Consider the following 20,964-nt stretch of genomic DNA (forward strand, 5'->3'; position numbering starts at 1 on the left):
TAGGCTGTCAGGGTTTTACGTGCTGTTCTTTACACTTAAAGAAAGCAACCCAGACTGATTTCTGAAATGCACCGTCCTATCACATCTATCAATGCAGTGCAGTGAGTGTTAAATGAATGTCACCACAGAGCCTCTCTCTCTCTCTCTCGCTCGCTCTCTCTCTCTCTCTCTCACACACACACACACACACACACAAAGTTTTAAATTTCCCCTGCTAGTGTAAAACTTAATGAAAGCCCTGGAGTATACAATAGCATTTTGAAAACAGGAATTTGTGACTGCTGTGAATCATCACTCACAGCAGGGACCCAGAAATGTGAATTGTGGGAGGAACAAGCTCAGGCCCCCTCTCTTTTTTACTGGGAATTTATTGCAGGCGTGTCATTATTTACAATGCACCATTCACATCCTCTAAAGAGCCAATAAACTGGCTGCTGAATATGCATTTTGCTCTGTGGTGAACACAGATGTTTCCAGCTAATATCCATTTCATTTAATTTCTTTTCTTTAAAAAAAATCTATCTTGCTATTTCTGTAGCAGCTGGGTAACTATTTGCCAGTCTTCGGTTTGGGAATCACTCCTCATATTTATTATTGTTGGTGCCATTCATGTTGCTATACTTAAAAGTCTGTCAGCATTTCCATTATTAGACCATATTTTCATGGGTTCAAAATTCAGCTGGTAAAATTCTCTTTTGATTTAAAGAAGGGGCCACACAAGGTCTCATTGCAGGATCAAATTCCATTCACAATATGTGAAAAAAAATATAAGATGTTTTTATGTTATGAGACTATGTAAGGAGTTGCTGCAATTATGTGCTCTTTTTTTTTTTTGCATTCTTACAAGGAAAATATATGATAACTGCCTTGTTTCTGATCATTAATTTGCAGATCCTACACATGTTTGGGGAGAGGCAAACCACAGTGAACTAAAAAGGGTTTGCAAGTTCAAGTCAGATAATCATCCCCAAGGTCAGATACTTATCTTCACTATCCATACCTTCTGGGCTGCCATACTTGTGAAAAAAAGGATCTCATGAGATTTCTGCTTCCTGCCTCAAGTCAAGCTGGGATCTGAAAGTGCAAGGGTGCCTAGTAAATAAATATGAATAGTAATGATAGCTAAATCAAACTATTTCAAACCTTCAAAAGGATTTGATTTGGGTGCAGTTTGAATTTGGGTGAAAGCGAAGAGATGGTAATGATTAGTTCTTATTTTATCTGAACCAGAGTGTTCAAACTAAATGACTAATCTATACATTAGGGGTAGTCAATAGGCAGACTGAAGGTCAAATCTGGACTGCCTGATGCTTTTGAACAGACTGTGAAATATTTTTATTTTATTAATAATAATAATTAATTATTATTATTATTATTTATTATTTATTTTCTCTGGAGTCTGGACCTTGAATATACCTTGACCTAGAAATTTGGACCTTGACAAAAAATAATTGATTATTCCTGCTATACATTGTCCCCTTGTACCTGGCAAAGTGTGTAATATTATTGGAATAGATGGCTCTATTCAGAGAGTGTATTACATTCTGTTTATCTTCATTTAGCTCTTGAAGAAGTGCTTTTTGCTAGCTGTGATGCAGTTCTTTTTATCTGGTGAGAATATTGTCAGTCACATCTGCCCTGCCTGAATCTTTCTGACTACGAATACATTTTTAGGTGCGCTGAATCTGGGTAACATTTTCAAAAGCACCTACATGATTTAAGTGCCTACCTCTCATTGAAAGTCACTTAGGCACTTTTGGAGTTTTTACCTGCTATCTATAGATTACATCCAAGCAAGAAAAGAAAATATTACCTGGTGCCAAAAACATTACACAGATGGATGTGATGCAAAGCTATGCAAAAAGACATGGCTGAGGAAAAGGCAACTGTATAGAATGTTCCACCCCGCTGCATATTCACTGCTGTTCCTTTGATAAAAGCATTGGATGGCGTAGGTGGGAGAGCTGAGGACTTTAAACAGCATGGTCATATTTCCTGCTTATACTGTAGTCATTTTAGGATTAGACAGGGCTTCTCGGAGCAGCAGTTTGGTGAGCTCACCGTACAGAAGAAGGCAAGGACACATGGGTTTTAACCAAGCTGCAACTTTATTAGTCAATTTACATCCAAGGTTCCCACTGGGTGACAGCTCAGTGCAGTCAATCCACTCCACTGGTTCTTTGCTAATTCTTGGGGCTCCCACTGCACGGGGAGCCAATCATCACACTCACACTGGTACAGCATACATCCACTCGCTTGCTAGTGCTCCTCCCACTTTTGGGGTTGAGGCAAGAGGGGCAAGACTGTCAAATGCATTGGTGAGACACTTTCTCAGGGATAATGTCCTGGCCAGTGATTCACATTTGCTCCTCAAGTGGTTAGTTGCCCTCATCTCATAAGGAGATGTCCTGAGGATGCCCACCTTTTTGGATCTGGAGCCTAAATCAGTGAGTTCTTGCACTGGGCTCCTACCAAAAGTTGTGAAAATGAAATTACTCTTACACAGGTCCAAACTGTAACCTTTGGGGAGGGGGAGAGTTCCAGCCTCCTGGTTGCCCAAAACTCAACCTAGGTAGACCCTCAGCCCTCCTGAAACTCCTCAAATGCCATTGTGTAAGCTAAAAAGGTGTGTGATGCAAGTACTCCCTTCGCTATGGATACAGCTTCTAGCAATTAAGATTCCTTTCAGATGCCAGCATCTGTTCTGGCTCTTCCTTGGCTAATGCTCTGAAACTGTTGACCTGCAACTGAGAGAGCAGCGGCTATGCTGTTAAGCCCAAGCACATCCTTGGCATGAAATGAATATTGCATACACATTTCTGTTGGGTGTGTTAATTGTTAAACATCTCTTCTGACTAGAGCCTTTTAGTCACAGTAAGGATTCTATGCAGGTGGAGTCAGTTGTTCCCCTCCCTGTGAAAGGCTGCTGTGCCCCATGCTAGGAAGGAAAATCTCTCTCTTCCACAGGGAAGTGGATGAGACCTGAGATTCAATAAGCTTTGGTGTCCTGCCGTTACATCATTCTAGCAATGATGGAGTTAAGTGCATTCCAGTTCCTGACTGGGAGGACAGAGGAGACAAACAAAAATCTATTCTGAACACAATGTGCACATTTCATAAGCATGGACCATTTGGTGCAAGCGGTGCTCCATTCCAGGTGTGGCTGTGCCTCAGCACCTGATCTGCACTCCCCATGCCCACTTGAGGGCACACAAGGAATGATATGGAGGAAATTCCAATGTTGAGACATTTCCCCCATTCAGGAATCTGATAATGGGTGTTCAGTTCATCCAGTGAGTGGCTGGTGCACTTACACGGTAGCCAGGCTGTGGGTCCATGAACACCCATCTGACTGGAAGAATTCTGCACTGGCACTGAGTAATGTCCTTGAGCAGAACTGGTATTCAAGGACAGAGATGGACACACTGAAAGCCATTTAAAGCATAATCTAATAACTCAGACATTGGCTGGAGAGGGGCCCACCTATACAAATGCCTTACCTTGAGGCCCCAGTTAGGCTATGGGGCTCAAGGGAGCTGCCTTCAGATTCTCCCCTTTAACAGACCAGACTGCAGGCCTGCAAAGTGGAAGGTGCATTATGCTTTGGGGACATGGTTCAGTCTCATGAGCTCTGACGGACATCAGGGGATACCATCTTCATCCATATCCCCTGCATGGCAGAGATTCTAGCACAGAGTGAGGGTTCATTGGAGGGCAATGTCTCTGTTGAGACATTACACCAGTAACTAGCAACCTGATCAGTTCTGCATAGCCTCACATACAAGCTCCTCCCTGCAGTTCATACCAGTGTTTGCTCAGTGCATGGTTATCACAGGGCTTTTAAAGCACCTTTCACTCGAGGATCTCTTCATACCCCAATTGCCTTGGCTTCCCTTGACCAGGATGGGAGTAGTCATTCACCTTCCAATCACAAATGATTGTCCTCCCCCAGAGTGCATCGTACACTAGAATTTGAAAGGCTGCATTCTCCTGGACAAAGATTCCTGCACTCCACCCGGTGGAACAGAGATAGAGAGGAAACAAGCCCACCTTTTCGGAGGGGTGGGGGAGGAGGGAAGCAGCTTTTATAACCTCTGCCTAGTAAGTGCTGTAGGGACCTTGGGATTTATGGGCACTAACAGCCAAGTTCACCAGAACTCAGTAGAAAGTTACACTTAGTGTAACTGCAATTACCTGGCCTGTGCCAGGTGACTCTGGCTTGCAGGGCTTGGGCTAAGGGGCTGTTTCTTTGCAGTGTACACCTCCAGGCTCTGAATAGAGCCCAGGTACTAGGAACCTACCAGGTAGGAGGGTCCCAGAGCTCAGGCTGCAGCCCGACTCCAGAAGCCTACACTTCTGTGAAGCAGCCCTGCAGCCCAAGACGCCCAAGTCAGATGACACAGGCCAGCTGCAGGATTTTATATGCAGTATAGACAGTGTAGACTTCCCTTGGGAGTGAAAATTCCCTCTCTTTGGGGTGAGACAACAGCATAAAGTCTCCGCAGTTTGAAGTCCTAACTATGTTAAGGAAGTTTGCCCTAATATAACTACCTAAGTGTGCAAACCCCTAACTAAAGTGAATCAGTCTAAAGTAGGGCTTTAACCATTAAACTGCTCGAGCTTATATTTGGAGTGGAAATGACCACTCTTCAGTAGGTGTCTGATTATATCAGTCCTGGCGACACATGCCAGAAGGACAAAGTTACCAGCAGCATCAACACCAGACATACTATTGTCTGCGAGGGGAGGTTTCCACTGTCACTTCCGTAAGTGCCATGTTGTGCAGAGGTTCAGGCTGCAGGCTTGGCTAATGCCCCACAGGAGTTGAGGGTGAGACCACAAGCATAGGGAATACTCAAACAGAAAGGGGCTCTGTGCCAGGAGCAAGAACCATACCAGCTAGTGTCAGATCAGGAGGATCAACCCAGCCACCACACTGCCCTGGAGCAGTGATGCATCCAGGGTAAGAACCAACCAAACGACCACAGCAAGGCAAAGTCACCAGGTAAAATCCACCACCATTTGTGGGGAGACAGACTGGGCTATCTGGGGGACCATTTGGCTGGAGTGAAGCCAGCCAAGCTCACATCCAGCAGCTGCTGCCATTGCCAATTCAAGTCCCACAGGGCAGCAAAAAGCCCCTCAGGCACATGGCCCACAGCCTGAGGCAGCCAAGATTCCCCACCAGGGCTCTGCCAGGTCCCTGGGGCTCACTCCTGTCCTCCCTTAATCCCCCCAACACTAATATGTTGAGCTCTGCAGGAACCACAGGGGAGGGGAGGCAGTCCTTACCTTACCCCAGACCTTGTCCTGGAGCAGATCTGCATGGGGCATCATGACAGTGAACTGTTCTGAGGTAAAGCCATCCAGGCATGGTCCAACAGGCTCTCCCAGCTGCTAGCCCACCTGCAGCAGCAGCAGAAGGTGGAGCTTAGAGAGGCTGGCCTGCTGTGGCCCCATCTGGTCAGACAGAGGAGGAAGGGAGGGGTGATTGCTGGAAAGCAGCAAACAGGAAATGACCCTGAGTACAGGGCTCTTATCATGGCTTCAAATCTCCTGCCAAATGCCAGGAGATCTTATGGCTCCAAATCATGGGGCGAATCCCACGAGACCTCAAGCCTATCCCAGAAGTACTGTGAGGGCCTGGAAATCTTGTGTGACCCAGCCTGTCCTGTTCTTTTGCTACCACCAATTGCATGGAGCCACCAAAACATACCTCTTGCTAGGTTCAGGAGTCTCAACTATTCAGCCTGCTATGAGACTCTACCCTGCAACCAGAAGTGTGACTGCAGCATGTGTAGACATCTGCAAGATAGCTTTGATCTAGCTGCTGCAGCATGAGCAGCAGCTTGACTAAGCAGCTCAAGTACATATGCCATGCGGAATCCCATGGGTACATCCAGGCAGAATCCAGGTGTACAACCCGTGCTTCTGTAGCTTCACAGCTATTGTTATTTGATCTAGTTAGATCAAAGCTAGCTCAGGTTTGTCGGCACTTGCTGCAATCATACCTTTTGGTTGCAATGTAGACATACCTTTTTTTTCTTGCCTGCTGTCTCAGACTCATTTGCTTTCTTTAGGTTTTTTTTAGTTTTGTCATGGTTTTTCCTTTCTTAGGCCTTGTCTGTACATGGGACTAGCCCTGATTTAGCCATCAGCAGCTGTACCATCACATACTCACAGTGCAGAAAAGGAAAATGGTGATTTGCACCGATGGAGTTTACTCTGCTTTCAGGCAAGAAGCATCCTTCCCCCTCTCATTCATACTGACCTTTCACATTCATTCTCTATTGGCCGTCCCTTTTACTCAAATGATCCATGGTATATTGTCCCTCTTTTCCTTTACTCTTCATCTACTCTGTGCCACTGCCCCAACCCCTCCTCCCGTTCCATCACGCTCACCTCCCTGTCCCCTGTTTGTCTCCTTTCCTTTTGCTGGTATTCAAAAATATTTCTCTCTCTTGCTCTCTACTCTCTAAAATATCTCCCAGTTCCCATATTTCTCTCCCAGCCTGGTGTCATCTTCCTTGCCTGATTCCTCCTTCATTTTCCTTCGGTCTTCAAGCCCTTCTCTGCCTTTTCTGCCTTGTGTCCTCTCCGAACAAAGCCAATGTCCCTCCCCCCATATAAATAAATCAAATGTCCTGCTACGACAGACACAATTAGCACTGGACAGCAAGACACAGTATGCTACCATACTTGTTCCTTTCTTACAAGGCTTCAATGCTTTACCTCTATTTTTCCTGTATTGCTAAGCTATGCAGGAATTATAAACATAAAGTTAGAAAAAATATTCAGTTTAGACAACCGCTTAAGGGCCTTATCCAAAGGCCACTGAAATCAATGGAAATATTTCCATTAACTTCAATGGGCTTTGGATCAAACCCTAAATATATATTCATCCCACAGACAACTGATCTTTCAGGTAAATCATACACATTTTACAGTCTTCCTTGGGGGGGTTTCAAATCAAAACAAAGAAAGGGAATAGAAAAAAGACGTTTAAATAAGCTTAAGGTTCTGAAGCAATCTGGAGAACATCATGTCATTCAAAGGCTGGTATATATGCTTCACTCACAGTGTGGGGCATTTTCTTTTCTTTACTTCATTCAGAGTGGTGTGAATGATAGATTTGGTGCAAGCTTTAAGTTTGAAATTCCTGTCTTGTTTATTTATTTGCCAACTAATCTTTAGTTACCCCTAAATATTTATAGTAGGTGCACATGGGTTTACGGTTTATATGGGATGTATATGTGGTGCAAGATCACACTGTGCATTTCATTTCTTGACCTGTCCCTGAATGCAGTGAAAATTAAAACTCATTGGCACTTTTTTCAATGGAAAAGGTTGGGTTTCTCCATAGATCTTCATTACCTCACATTGGATTACATTGTTCTATACAATTAGAGAGTGCCAACAACACTTCATACAAATGAGTGCTGGTTCATTTCATTCCCTGAGGCCAGTAATGTTTAATAAGTCCAAAGCGCACAGTTTAACCAGTACCCTCCAGCTTGTAAATTGTAGTATCACCAATAATTTATAAAGAGTGGTAGGAGAAAGAGCAAGTATGTATGTGAGGGCCTATGTCTGCCCCAGTGGGTCTATGTTCCACGTAGACAGAGGTCATCTAGCTCAATATACCGGGGCTGCAGTTATCTCAGTGTCTCTTTCAAGCAGAACCAGGCTCAAACCCTAATTAAACCCAGGGTATGACTCCCTGCAGGGCAGTGATAGAAGGGTCCGTGTAGTAATCCTGCTCACTAACTACAGCACCACATAATCACTGCTGTATGAATGCATTTTTCTGGCAGCTGTATGCAAAGGACAGGCTTTGCGATTCTGATGACTTTTCATTTTTATGACACTGTGTTTTAGCTTCAGGTATGAGTGTGAGAATCCCAGTTAAATGGATCTTCTGATTATTTTACGTAGTCACTAATAATGCTGAGAATGGGGGTGCGGGGGAGGTAAAAGATTTGAAGGAATGAGTGTGGTTTGGGGGTGGACAGCTGGGAGGACTTTGCATCTGATTTTCCTAAGCAGGGCAATTTCCTGAGCTGGAGAACAGGTAAGGTGAGCCCGACAATACTCTGTCTCTGTCTGCTACATGTGCTTTAACTCCTCAGCAGCCCAGATGATGATTATAGGAAGAGGTGGGGTGGAGGGAGGGATTGACTGGAAGGTTTCCTGCAGCAGAGGCAGAAACAACAGCACAATAATACAGTGTGAAAAATCAGTGTTAATAAAGTCCCAGCCCTGACCTTGGAAACATAAGTATTTATATTATTGACTTCCATATTTGCTAAAACAAATAAATAAATAAATAAAAGAAAGCCTGAAAGAAAGTCTTCCTGCTCTTGTCTTGAGACCTGAGGGGAAAAGAAATAACTAAAATTAGAGAAACTGGAGATATAAATGCGGTGAGTAGAATAAAGCAAAATACCTCTGGGGTGTTCATCTGCTATAGCAGTCATTTCATATCTCATCTGTTATATGAATGTGATAGCTCCTTCCCTTTTTGATAGTATCATTATGTAGACTCTGCAGATTCAATTCCATTTACAAGTCAATGGTGTGAGATTTTATGGCAATTCTTTTTACTGGGTTGATTCTGTAGGATCTTTTTCAGTATAAAAAAAGAAAAAAAAATAAGGAAAACTGGCTGGTAGCATTTTGTGCTTTCTAAAGAGACTTCTGGATGCACCAGACATTTTTTGTGACAGGACTAATGCTGCTGGCCTGTCATGAATATGCCCAGCTGTTTTTAAGCACCAGCAATAATGCTGTCTACATTTAAAGGGCTATATGCTGAAAGAAGAGCAGTTTTGTTGTTGTCCTGGTATCAGAAAATTAGCTGCTCAGAGCATAAAGGAAAACCTCTTTCAATGGGACTTGTGAGTGTGTGTACACTATTTGTCTACAGTCCTCCAAACCAGTTCACATTGTAGTTACATGAGCCCTCCCTTCTTCCCATAAGCTTCTACCTATAGTTTCTTGTTAGCCAACTCCCTGTCTGTGGGTCACATTGTGGGACTGGGACCGAAATCGTAAGTTCTCTGGGGAAGAGAGCATCTTTGTACTTCATCTTTGTATGGTGCCTAGCACAACTGGATCTTGGTCCTTGATTGCTATCACGATACATATAATAAATTATAACAATAATATTCACACAAACATACACACATCTTGTTGAATGGGGTTTTATTTTTATCCTTTCCTCATTGCAAAACGGACAGAAATTTTCCTCCTGCCATTATATAGAAAAAATGAATTTTATGGATAACATGCTCTCCTGCTTAATGACGTGATAGTAAAAACACCTGAACCGAGCTACACTATAGTTGCCGCCACTGCCAGAGCTGTACCAGTGGAGAACTGTGACAATGAACGTTGTTAATGAAGATACACTCTTATTGTGAAGTTTGACTTTGCTTATACTGGAGTTTCACGCTCTTTAAAGTGAAGTGTCATTTTGTTATAAGTGGGTTCCACTGTGCTAACCCCCCTTGCAATACAGCAAATCTCATCTGGCAGATAGATCATCCAACTGCTACGTTCAAAGGCAATTTTCACCTCTCTCTCCTCCTCTGCGCTGACTGAACAAAGTGGAAGAAGAAAATGTTATCGCTGTCCCATAGAGGAAAAGTAAGGAAGAATTTGTGGCTCCTGATCTTGCTGAGCCTGTTCCCAGTAAAGAGGGAGTGAAGATATGGCCTCCCAGAATTTTCTGTCACAATTGCAACTGCTGGAGCAAGGTGAGGCCTACCACCATTCCACAAGTGAGTATTTGTTGGCAGGTCTTCTTGTGTTCTGGTAGATAACTTCTTGTAAAGACAGTTTCTCTGAAACTAGAAGAGAATTCCTATGTGTTGTTTAAAGGGTTAGCAAAATTACTGATATCGTAGTTGAAATCCTTCATGCTTTTTTCCAGTCGCAGTAGGGTATTTTTGTCTCAAAAAGAGTATTTTAAACCTCTGTTTGTTTGAAGAAACAGTCACTATTTTAAAAAAAATAAATAAAAGTTGTACCCATGCTTCCTTGTTCTTCTTCATTTTGAAGACTGAACATGTACCATCTTCCTCTGCCTGACTGCGTAAGTGCATTGTGCCAGTTCAATTAATCAGAAGTGAGGGGAAAAAATGGAAGTGTGTAGTGAATATCTATAGCTCTATGTGCATGTTGCAGAAAAGAACTGGGAAGCCACAGCCATTTGGAGTTGTTCTTTATACTGATGAAAGGTCCCATGAAAGACTTTAATCACACAGCCACTTTCCTCTTCATCAAAAACATGTAGATAATGATTATTGGGGAGAAAAGGATTTGAGTTACCTTAGTCTGAATATTTATGAAGTTATTTTTATATCTAATTTTGATTTGAATGCTCAGATAGTCACAGAAAGTCTAATTCCAATGGTGTTATAGTATTTTGCAATCCACCACTGGTGCTCAGTTGGTTAGTTACCTGACATCATGTGGCATTGTTTCTGTCCCCTTACTGTATGTCTTATGTAACTAACCCATCTGCACAGAGAATCATAAAATCATAGAGTCGTAGGACAGGGAGGGACCTCAAGAAGTCATCTAATCCTGTTTCCTACATTCATGGCAGGACTAAGTATTATCTAGACCATCCCTGACAGGTGTTCATCATTGCAGGTTTTTAAGAGCAGGTTGGACAGAGATTCCACAACCTCCTGGGGCAATTTATCCTAGTGCTTAACCACCCTGACAGTTAGGAAGTTTTTCCAAATGTCTAATCTAAATCTCTCTTGCTGCAATTTAAACCCATTGCCTCTTGTCCTATCGTCAGAGGTTAAGGAGAACAATTTTTCTTCCTCCCAAGCTTTTAAGTACTTGAAGACTGTTATCATGTCCCCCCCTCCAAGTCTTCTCTTCTCCAGACCAAACAAACCTATTTTTTTCAATCATTCCTCATAGGTCATGTTTTCTAGTCCTTTAATCACTTTTGTTGCTCTCCTCTGGACTTTCTTCCGTTTGTACATATCTTTCCCAAAGTGTGGTGCTCCAGTTGAGGCCATATCCTGTGCTGAGAAGATTGCTGAGTAGAGTGAAAGAATTACTCTTCGTCTCTTGCTTACAACACTCCTGCTAATACATCCCAGAATGATGTTTGCTTTTTTGTAATAGTGTTACACTGTTGAATCATATTTAGCTTATGACCCACTATGACCTCCATATCCCTTTCTCCAGTACTCTTTCCTGTGCAATCATTTCCCATTTTTGTATGTGTGCAACTGTTTGTTCCTTCCTAAGAGGAGTACTTTGCATTTGTCCTTACTGAATTTCATCCTATGTACTTCAGACCATTCCTCTAGTTTGTCCTGATCATTTTGAATTTTAATCCTATCCTCCAAGGCACTTGTAACCCCTCCAAGCGTGGTATAGTCTGCACACTTTATAAGTGTACTCTCTATGCCATTATCTAAATCACTGATGAAGATATTGAACAGAACTGTACCCAGAACTGATCTATGCAGGACCCCACTTGATATGCCCTTCCAGCTTGACTGTGAACCACTGTTAACAACTCTCTGGGAATGGTTTTCCAACCAGTTATGAACCCACCTTACAGTAGCTCCATCTAGGTTGTATTTTCCTAGTTTGTTTATGAGAAGGTCATGCAAGACCGTACCAAAAGCCTTACTAAAGTCAAGATATATCACATCTACTGCTTCCTTGCATCCACAAGGCTTGTTACCCTGTCAAAGAAAGCTATCAGGTTGGTCTGACACAATTTCTTCTTGACAAATCCATGCTGACTGTTACTTATCACCTTATTATCTTCTAAGTGTTTGCAAATTGATTGCTTAATTATTTGCTCCCTTATCTTTTTGGGTACTGGTCTGTAATTCCCCTGCTTGTCTTTATTTCCTTTTTTATAGATTGTCTATTTGCCCTTTTCCAGTCCTCTGGAATCTCTCCCATCTTCCATGACTTTTCAAAGATAATCACTAATGACTCAGATATCTCCTCTGTCAGCTCCTTGATGTATTTCATCAGGCCCTGGTGACTTAAAGACATCTAACTTGTCTAAATTATTTTTAATTTGTTCTTTCCCTATTTTAGCCTCTAATCTTATCTTATTTCTGCTGTTATTCACTGGCATGTTAGAGGTCCAATCACTGCTAACCTTTTCAGTGAAAACTGAAACAAAAAAGTCACTTAACACTTCTGCCATTTCCACATTTTCTGTTGTTGCACCCCCCTCCCCCCAACCCTTAAGTAATGGGACTATCCTGACCTTGATCTTTCTCTTACTTCTAATGTATTTGTAGAATGTTTTCTTTTTACCCTTTATGAATCTAGCTCAAGGGTTCTCAAACTGGGGGCTGGGACCTCATGAAGTTATTAGATGGGGGGTTGCGAGCTGTCAGCCTCCACCCCTAACCCCGTGTTTCCTCCAGCATTTATAATGGTGTTAAATATATACAAATGTGCTTTTAATTTATATGGGGGGGCACTCAGAGGCACTTGCTATGTGAAAGAGGTCGCCAGTACAAAAGTTTGAGAACCACTGGTCTAGCTAGTTTAATTTCATTTTGTGCCTTGGCCTTTCTAATTTTGTCCCTACATACTTGTGTTATTTGTTTATATTCATCCTTTGTAATTTGACCTAGTTTTTACTTTTGGTAAGACTATTTTTTGAGTTTCAGATCATTGCAGACCTCCTGGTTAAGCCAGGGTGGTCTCTTGCCATACTTCCTATTTTTCCTATGCAGTGGGATAGTTGCTCTTGTGCCCTTAATAATGCTCTTTGAAAAACTGCCAACTCTCTGAAGGAACTGTGGTAGCCCTTCCCCCATAGAATTGCATACAATCCCTGGCCCACAATAATCCATAAAACATTCATAAACTAAATACAATATATTTTCCCAAGATACTGCTTGTGGGTGCAATATATGTAACAGTAAGGTTGGTGTCTTAAGAAGATATGACCCACCCATTGTACATGTATTTTTAGGGTCCCTTCTTCAGTTTTTGCCCAAGCACTGAATTCAGTGGGATCAGGTCAAAGGAAGTGTTTCTATCATTCATTTTAAAAGTATGAATTACAAGCTATAACATGACATTTTAAGCCATCAGCACATTAGCTTAAATAATTATGTTTTCCAGTTAGAGAGGGTTTTGTTTTAACTAAGTAAATTAATAACAAACTTAATGCAATTTAATAAATGTAATGAGAAATGCTTGTTTGCTGTTTTTTTATAATTCACGTGTCACATTAGTACATAAAATGGGCTATTCTTTTTGCCTCGTGAATGTGGTTGGTGACAGGCCAGCATTCTGCTAGGATAGTGTTTGTTGGCTAGATTTCTATACTGTGTCCTAAATATATGCAAATATTATGCAAACCAAACACCTACAGAAAATATATTTTGAAACAGTATGTTTATCATCACCATGGACAAGATGATGGGATCCTTCTTATGTTTATTTGAGTTTGATTATGTTTATAGGAAAACTCTCTTTTACCCACTCAGTAGTTCCGCATTGGTTATTCTTCCCTAAGTTATGGCTTGTCGACTCTGGGTGCACTGACTTGCTTCATTGTCCAGCTCCAGGTCCAAAAAAGGACAAATTCTCTTCTGTAAAAAGGGTGTTACTATATTCTCTTCAGTGGTGCTGTGCCAATTAGCCCCAGCAGAAAATTTGGCCCATGCTGACCGGTGATTAGCAGGAGCAAGACCATCACTACACCTCAAGGAAGTCCAGCATGCATTTCCTTCCCTGGCAGGCTACCTCTGCTGGTTGGAAGGAAGGTTATGGTCTTCTTATTCCTTGCTTTCTTTGGTGTGGATAGGGGCAAACTAGCCCTGTGAAGTACTTGCTCTCAGGTGAGCATGAATGTGCCAACATTGAACTTGCGATGGCAAGCCACAATCTGGCCCATTCTGAAGATCTTCCGTTTGTATCACTGGGAGCCCAGAGTGCAGAATGACTATTGAATATGCAGTAGAGACTCATGTTGGGGAGATATCTATGGAGTGGATCAGTGTGCAGCTTGTACAGAGATTGGATGAAAAGGGTGTGGTCCACAGTTGTCAAAAGTGGCACTGTTTGGTTGGTTTCTTTGGGAGAGCAGTAATCTTACTTTTTTAAAAAATTAAGGGTTACCCCCACATGGAGTTTGCCAGCTTCTGGAACTCTGAACTGAGCTCAAGGGGTTCCTACCCTTTGGACTACAACAATGATGGCTACCAGAGCTCTCTGACTCCATTTCCCAGCATGCTTTGAGTCAAGGATGGGGACAGACTGGACTAGAAACTCCTGATGACACCAATAGGGAGGCTTCTGCATGGGGTGATCAGGACAAGCAGTTTGCTGGACAAGTGATGAGCCAGGGCTGCCAGCCCCCTTAGTGGGAGGGGACAACCTGACTCAGAGACTAAGGGTATGTTTACCCTGCAATAAAAAAAAAGTGGTACTGAGTCTCAGGGCCCAGGTCAACTGACTGAGGTCACAGGGCTCAGTCTGGGGAGGGGGGCTTAAAATTGCAGTATAGACATTCGGTTCGGGCATGGGATGGAGCCTGGGTGCTGAGACGTACTCACCCATGGAATATCAGAGCCTGGGATTCAGCCCAAGCCAGCACATCTGTGCTGCTATTTTTAGCCCTGCAGCCACAGCCCCACTAGCCTGAGTCAGTTGACCCAGGCCAGCTGAGGTTGGGCCACAGGTCCTTTATTGCAGTGTAGACATACCCCCAAAAAACTGAATTTAGTTTCAGTTTTGAGTTTAGGAGAGACTTGGGACTAGCAGCTGAAGCAGAACAGTTTAGGGAGTCTCTGATTAACTCCCGCTCCCCACAAATGGAGTCTTTGAACTGCTGTAGGATCTAGTGCATGGGGCAGGCAGTTGCAACGTTGTGGAGACCAGCACCCAGAATGGCAGAGATCCAACCCAGTGGCAGCTATTGAGATCTCCACAGAACTGCAGACCAGGGAGCTAGGAGAGGACCCTGCTCCATCCAGGAGCAAAGACACAGGAAGGGACCTTTTTTGTTTTAGCTGGCCAACATTCACAGTGCAGCAGTGCTCATCTGCAGACTCATTCTCACCATACCATCTGCCTGGGAAGGTGCCAGGCAGGGAGTTGGGGGCTGAGAAGAGTTGTGAGTGTTGAGGAATTGGCTGGTTTGTTGATGTATTAGTAGTCACTAGTGAGCCCTAGTAACCAATGTTCCCTCTAATTTTTTCCATCCACGTGCGGAATAAATTTTGTTATGTGCGCCAGTATCGAGGTAATGTGCGGATGTGTGCCACCAGGAGAAACAAAAAAACTGAGATATAATATATATTTTTAAAAAGTTACCATAGCAATAATTACTCCTGCCAGGACAGGTTAGATATTTTAGAACTCACTACTCAAGGAATTAAATTTAAGTGTAAGAGAGAAATAAAAATTATGAAATGCACAGACCAGTCAAAACACTAAAATAACACACTTTGAAAGAATAAAATTACAGCAAGTATATGTGTATTGCAGTAATTACCAAGAAGTAACAACAACAACAACACAAGTATGTGTTGGGAGGTGAATGTGAAAGACAGTGTGTGTGTATATGTGCGTGTGCATGTATGTGTGTGCTGGCTGCTGGGAAAGTTTATGAGAGACTGTGGGCTGTCTCTTTAAGGCACTCTCTCACCAGAAGGCTCAGTCAGACCGCAGCAGCTCTCCTGAGCCATGTCCCTCCTCTCCCGCTCTGCAGAGATGGGCTCAGGAGCAGGAGAGCTGCTGTGGTCTGAAGTCTGAATAAGCCTTCTGGTAGTGAGTGAGTGCCTTAAAGAGACAGCGCATGGTCTCTCAGACATTTCCCCAGCAGCCAGCACACACACACACACACACACACTCTCTCTCTCTCTCTCTCACACACACACATATACACACTCTCTCTGTCTCTCCCCCTCCCCACACCTTCACCCTGCCATGTGCAGAGTTGGGGAGGAGGGACAGGGCTCAGGAGAGCTGCTGCGGTCTGTCTGAGCCTTCTGGTGAGAGAGTGCTGCACTGCTCCTACCCTCTGCCTTGGAGCCCCTGGCCAACGGCTCCCGGGACCCTCCAGTTTGCTGTGCAGAGCAGGGGGAAGCAGGAGAAGGGGGACACCCTGCCATCAGCACCCTCTCTCCCCAGGCTGCTGGATGTCCGCGGCTCTGCTAATGATTCACTCCTGGGCGGCTGCACGAGCGCACAACTTTGGGGGAATACAGGCCCTCACCCATTCCTTCCCCAGATCCTATTCTCCTGCTTCCAATAAAGTTCCCTTTTTTTATATTGTTATTTTGGGGTATGTCACTTCTTTGCTGGGGTTTGTGCTGTTGAACTTTATTGGTTCTTGTGTCCTGGGTTTTATAATCCTTGCCAGCAGTGGTAGCATTATGCATTTTCCTAAGGAATAGCACCCTTTGTATCTTGGGCACCTTGGGTGGAGGCACCAGGCATCACAAAAAAGAATCTAGGACCCAACCCCTGGAAAGGGAGGGGAGAAGCCACTTTAAGTAGTAAGAAACAGGGAGTAGGCTTGAGTGCCACCTCAGGGAAAGAGCTACATAAATTCAGAATGGGATATTCCAAGGCCCTGATTTAGGAAACCACATAAGCATGTGCCTCAGTCCATCCCTATTCAGGAAAGCAAGTAAGCATATGCTTAAAGTTAAGCAAATGCTTAAGCACTTTTCCTGAATAGGGATGCTTTCTTGAAGTGAGGCTCTTAAGATGTAGTGGATGTATTCACAATAGGTAGAGTTCTGCCAGCTTTTGTGAATATTAATTCTGCATTGTAAATGTTCTAATCTTTGTACAGAGTAAGAAAAACTATTTTCTAGTATCACCTCCAGTTTTTCACCCATATCTTCAATCTCCCTGGTCACGCAACAACAGACTTAAAAGTGGCAATTCTTCAACAAAAAAACTTCCGAAACAGACTCCAACATGAAACTGCAGAACTGGAATTAATTTGCAAACTGGACACCATCAAATTAGGCCTGGATAAAGACTGGGAGTGGATGGGTCATTACAAAAACTAATTTCCCCATACTAATTTCCCGCTACTGTTACTCACACCTTCTTGTCAACTGTTTGAAATGGGCCATCCTCATTAGCTCTACAAAAGTGATTTTTCCTACTTTGGTATTCTACTGTTAATTGAATTGTCTCGTTAGACTCACCCCCAACTTGGTAAGGCTACTCCCATCTTTTCATGTACTATGTAATATATATGTAAAATATATTTTAAAATAAAATAAAAAATATATGTAAAATACTACTGTATTTTCCACTCCATGCATCTGATGAAGTGGGTTCTAACTCATGAAAGCTTATGCCCAAATAAATTTGTTAGTTTCTAAGCTGCCACAAGGACTCCTCGTTGTTTTTTCATGAGCAGTTGACATTCAAAATCTGAGCTGTTTTGATAGGGCACCTACATCACATATGTTTCTTCTCCATTGCAAGAGCATATCTCTTAGACCAACGTTCCCAGTTCAAATATTTGTTGCTTTCCATGAATATTCTCCAGTATTTGGCTAAAATTCACTATTTAAAAGAAACCCACTTACTTACAATATATATTAGCTACATAACATTTAAGTTCAGTGTCATTTTTAACCTCTAAGAACTACATAATATACACCTAGGCACTATGTGCCAATCTGCACAGACCCTTGCAATGAGACAAGTTTTTGAATGCACCAAAGAGTTACTAGTGTGCTTTTTCTATACAATTACAGTGCAGCTGTATAAATCTGTTCTCCTGAACAAAGCATTTTATATGCTAGAGGTTGGCATGTGTTAGAAAAATACAAATAAAAAATAAAAGAGATTCATGTATTTGAAGCTGTGAATCTTTATGTTAAAGTGGTCTTAATGTGAAGTACAGTTTTCTGTAGATGGGTGGGACTGTGATAGCCTGTATGGGAAAAACCTGTGATTTAGCAGTTTTGAAAACTGAAGTTAAAAAGATAATTAATGTTTTCTTGAAGTGCAAAACAAGAACTTTATGATGAAACATAGACTGAGTACAGCTGCCACACAGCCAAGGCAAAACCTGAATCTTCTTGCAATCTTAGTTTTATGTCCAATCTGTCTTTTAAAGTGTGTAGAAGAGACAGAAAGGGAACTAAGATAGTTAGATAAAACTACAAACATAGAATGATGTGAAGTCCAAATTCACTCCCACTAAAATTGCACTTTGCTGCACCTGCCTTTTTTCATGTTTCTGCTGAGGGAGGGCAACTGTAATCCCACCATGGGTTTCATAAGTGTCTGGTCAGCAGAAGCTGCCTCAGGGATGTGCGGAATCAGTACATCCTCTGTCTGTCCTAGCCATGCCATCCTCCCAGTAAGCAAACCCCACTTCTGGGGCAGCACTGGCTGAATGAGAACTCATGTTGGAAGGGAGGTTTTGGGGAACCTGGCACCAGTACAAATCCCTCTAGGCACACTTTCTGCTGAAAGGCTCTGACTGGCTTGTGTAAATGCATAACCTGGATGAATTTGGTCACAAATGCCTTTTCTTTAGCTAATTTCAAATAGACAATTTGAGATTTTTAAGTGGCCAGTGTCCTACTCAGAATAATTATCCTGTTACAAACCTGACCTGAAGAACCTACTACTTATGGCATCAAAGGAGAAAAAAGATGATTACTTTTAATAAATTCCTAAATTACATTTTTGAAAATGCATAAAGTACAACTAAAAAAAATGTAAAGAGCAATTCTGGATGCAGAATTCTATCTAGTGGTGATGGGTGCATTATAAGAACTTAAAATGGAATAGAACGTATAGGATCATGGCATGGAGCAGGGCTGGTTTCAGAATATAACTTCCTTTACACAAGAGAAACAGAGTCAAATATTTTCTTTAGTTCTTTTAAACATTTTTGGTCACAAATTAGATTTAGTCACAAAAAATCCTAAAAATATATATAAGGGTGATGATGTGGGGAAGGAATTTTTTAAATTTCATTTGGGAATAGCAGAACTCATAAGCACTCCGTCTGCCTCCCTGTCTGATGGCCTGTGTTCTTCATGACACTCTTGAGGCTGTACTGTTATGCACATAATTCCTCTCTGGTCCTGTCCTGCATGCAGCATGTGGACTGCTCTACAAGGGGAGGGGGGGACCTCACTTGGCTGGCAGTCAGAGCAGCAGGAGCAAATGCAGATGTTGCTATTTACACTATTTTCACATTCTGAAGAACAAAGAGCAGGAGGCTGACAACAAAGCTTAGAGGCTAAACCTTTGCACTACAGAGAAGGCTCAGCCTATCAAAGCCTGCAGAAATATGCAGTGCACCATTCCATGAAATCTTGTGTCTCTGTTTGGTGGAAATGTAGTCAAGAGCACCTACTGCTTGGGGCAGGGGGAGGGGAGGAAGGAATCATTGCGCATGAGTGCCAGTCTTCCAAATTTCAGGGGTGCAATGCTGAATGATCTACTTGTATCTCATATTAATGATAGAGTCAGGATCTTATCATGACCCTTATCATCCCTGGCAGCAGTGGAACCTGGAACTGGGATGTATATGTCCCTTTTAATCTTAGCTAGGGATGATGCTCACATGAGGAAGTATGGGCTTATGGTTAAAGTGCCTGGAAGAACTGTATTTGATCCCTGACTCTGTTGCTGACTTCCTGAGTGATCTTTCTCAGGTAACTTAGCCTAAGATTTTTTTCAGAGGTTTGCAAGAGACTTAGGTGCCCAATTCTTACTGAATTTCAGTGCGACTTAGAGGTGCACTCACTCTCTCTCTCTCAGGTACCTTTGAGAATCACCTCTCGCTAACTCAGTTTCCCCAGCTAGAAAATGAAGACATGACGATGATACTAATACTTCGTCTGTTTTGTCTACTTAGAGTACAAATCTTCAGGGCAGGGAATGTTTCTGACTGAAGTATGTGTTTACACAGTGTATAGTACAATGGGGCTCTGAAGTGGGTTGGCGTCTCTAGGCACTACAAGAAATAATAAGAGCAGCTTCTATTCATGAAGAGTTATTTTTATGCACTCTATCTACAATATCTAAGTACTCATACTAAGACACCCATCATTGTGATAGCAGAGGGGTCAGACAATCTGAATCCCAGTTTCCCCAAAGGTTCAGAGTATTTGGATCTGGGGAAGGGGTGGTTCTGGGTCCATCTCTAATCAGATGTATTCAGTTTCTACCTGGATTGTTTTCCTTTGGCCCATTATAAAGATAGGGATCTCGTGTATGCAGATCTAAGTTCAGATTTTGAACCCTGAAAACCTGGATAGGGTGTTTTGGGCCACCCTTTTTTAGCATTAGAAGCATTTGCAAATAAATGATCTGGGCACAGCTCTAGATGTCCCTCACCAAAAGAGTGCTCAGATTTGGGTTTTGTTGCATACTCATTTTTAACAGCAGCTGATCTGCCCAACCTCACTCTGAGTGATTGGGTTGGGTTGGGTTGCCAGTGCACAGACATAGAAGATAACACTGTAATGTTAGCCTATTGTTAATTTTTAACTAATCTCAATCGCTCTGTATGGGTTTGGGATTTTCCCATCTGTAATGTTCCTGTATACCATGTGGTCCCCTGGGAGAGATTGGCACAGCCTGATCAAGGGCAGGAACAAATGTCATTTCAATCTCAGATCCAGAAGGAGGATTCAGAGTACCATGAAGGAAAGAGCATCTCAGAGGAGTGCCATATGTTGGATAGAATTTAAGAGAAACTACCTGACCTGAAGAAGAGCTCTGTGTAGCTCTTTCACCCACAGAAGTTGGTCCAATAAAATATATTACCCCACCCACCTGGCTCAAAGTACCTTAGGCTCCATGGTGGGTAGGCACAGAAATGCACTTTAGGTTGTTCTATGTAATTTAGATGAATAAACAAACAGTGTCTTTTCCATTACAGTACTTGCCTGACACTAGCTCAGACTTCACTAGCAAACACTCCACAGGCTAAACCTGGAT

The sequence above is a fragment of the Dermochelys coriacea genome, chromosome 2, assembly GCF_009764565.3.
Source record: "Dermochelys coriacea isolate rDerCor1 chromosome 2, rDerCor1.pri.v4, whole genome shotgun sequence".
In the NCBI taxonomy this organism is placed as follows: Eukaryota; Metazoa; Chordata; order Testudines; family Dermochelyidae; genus Dermochelys; species Dermochelys coriacea.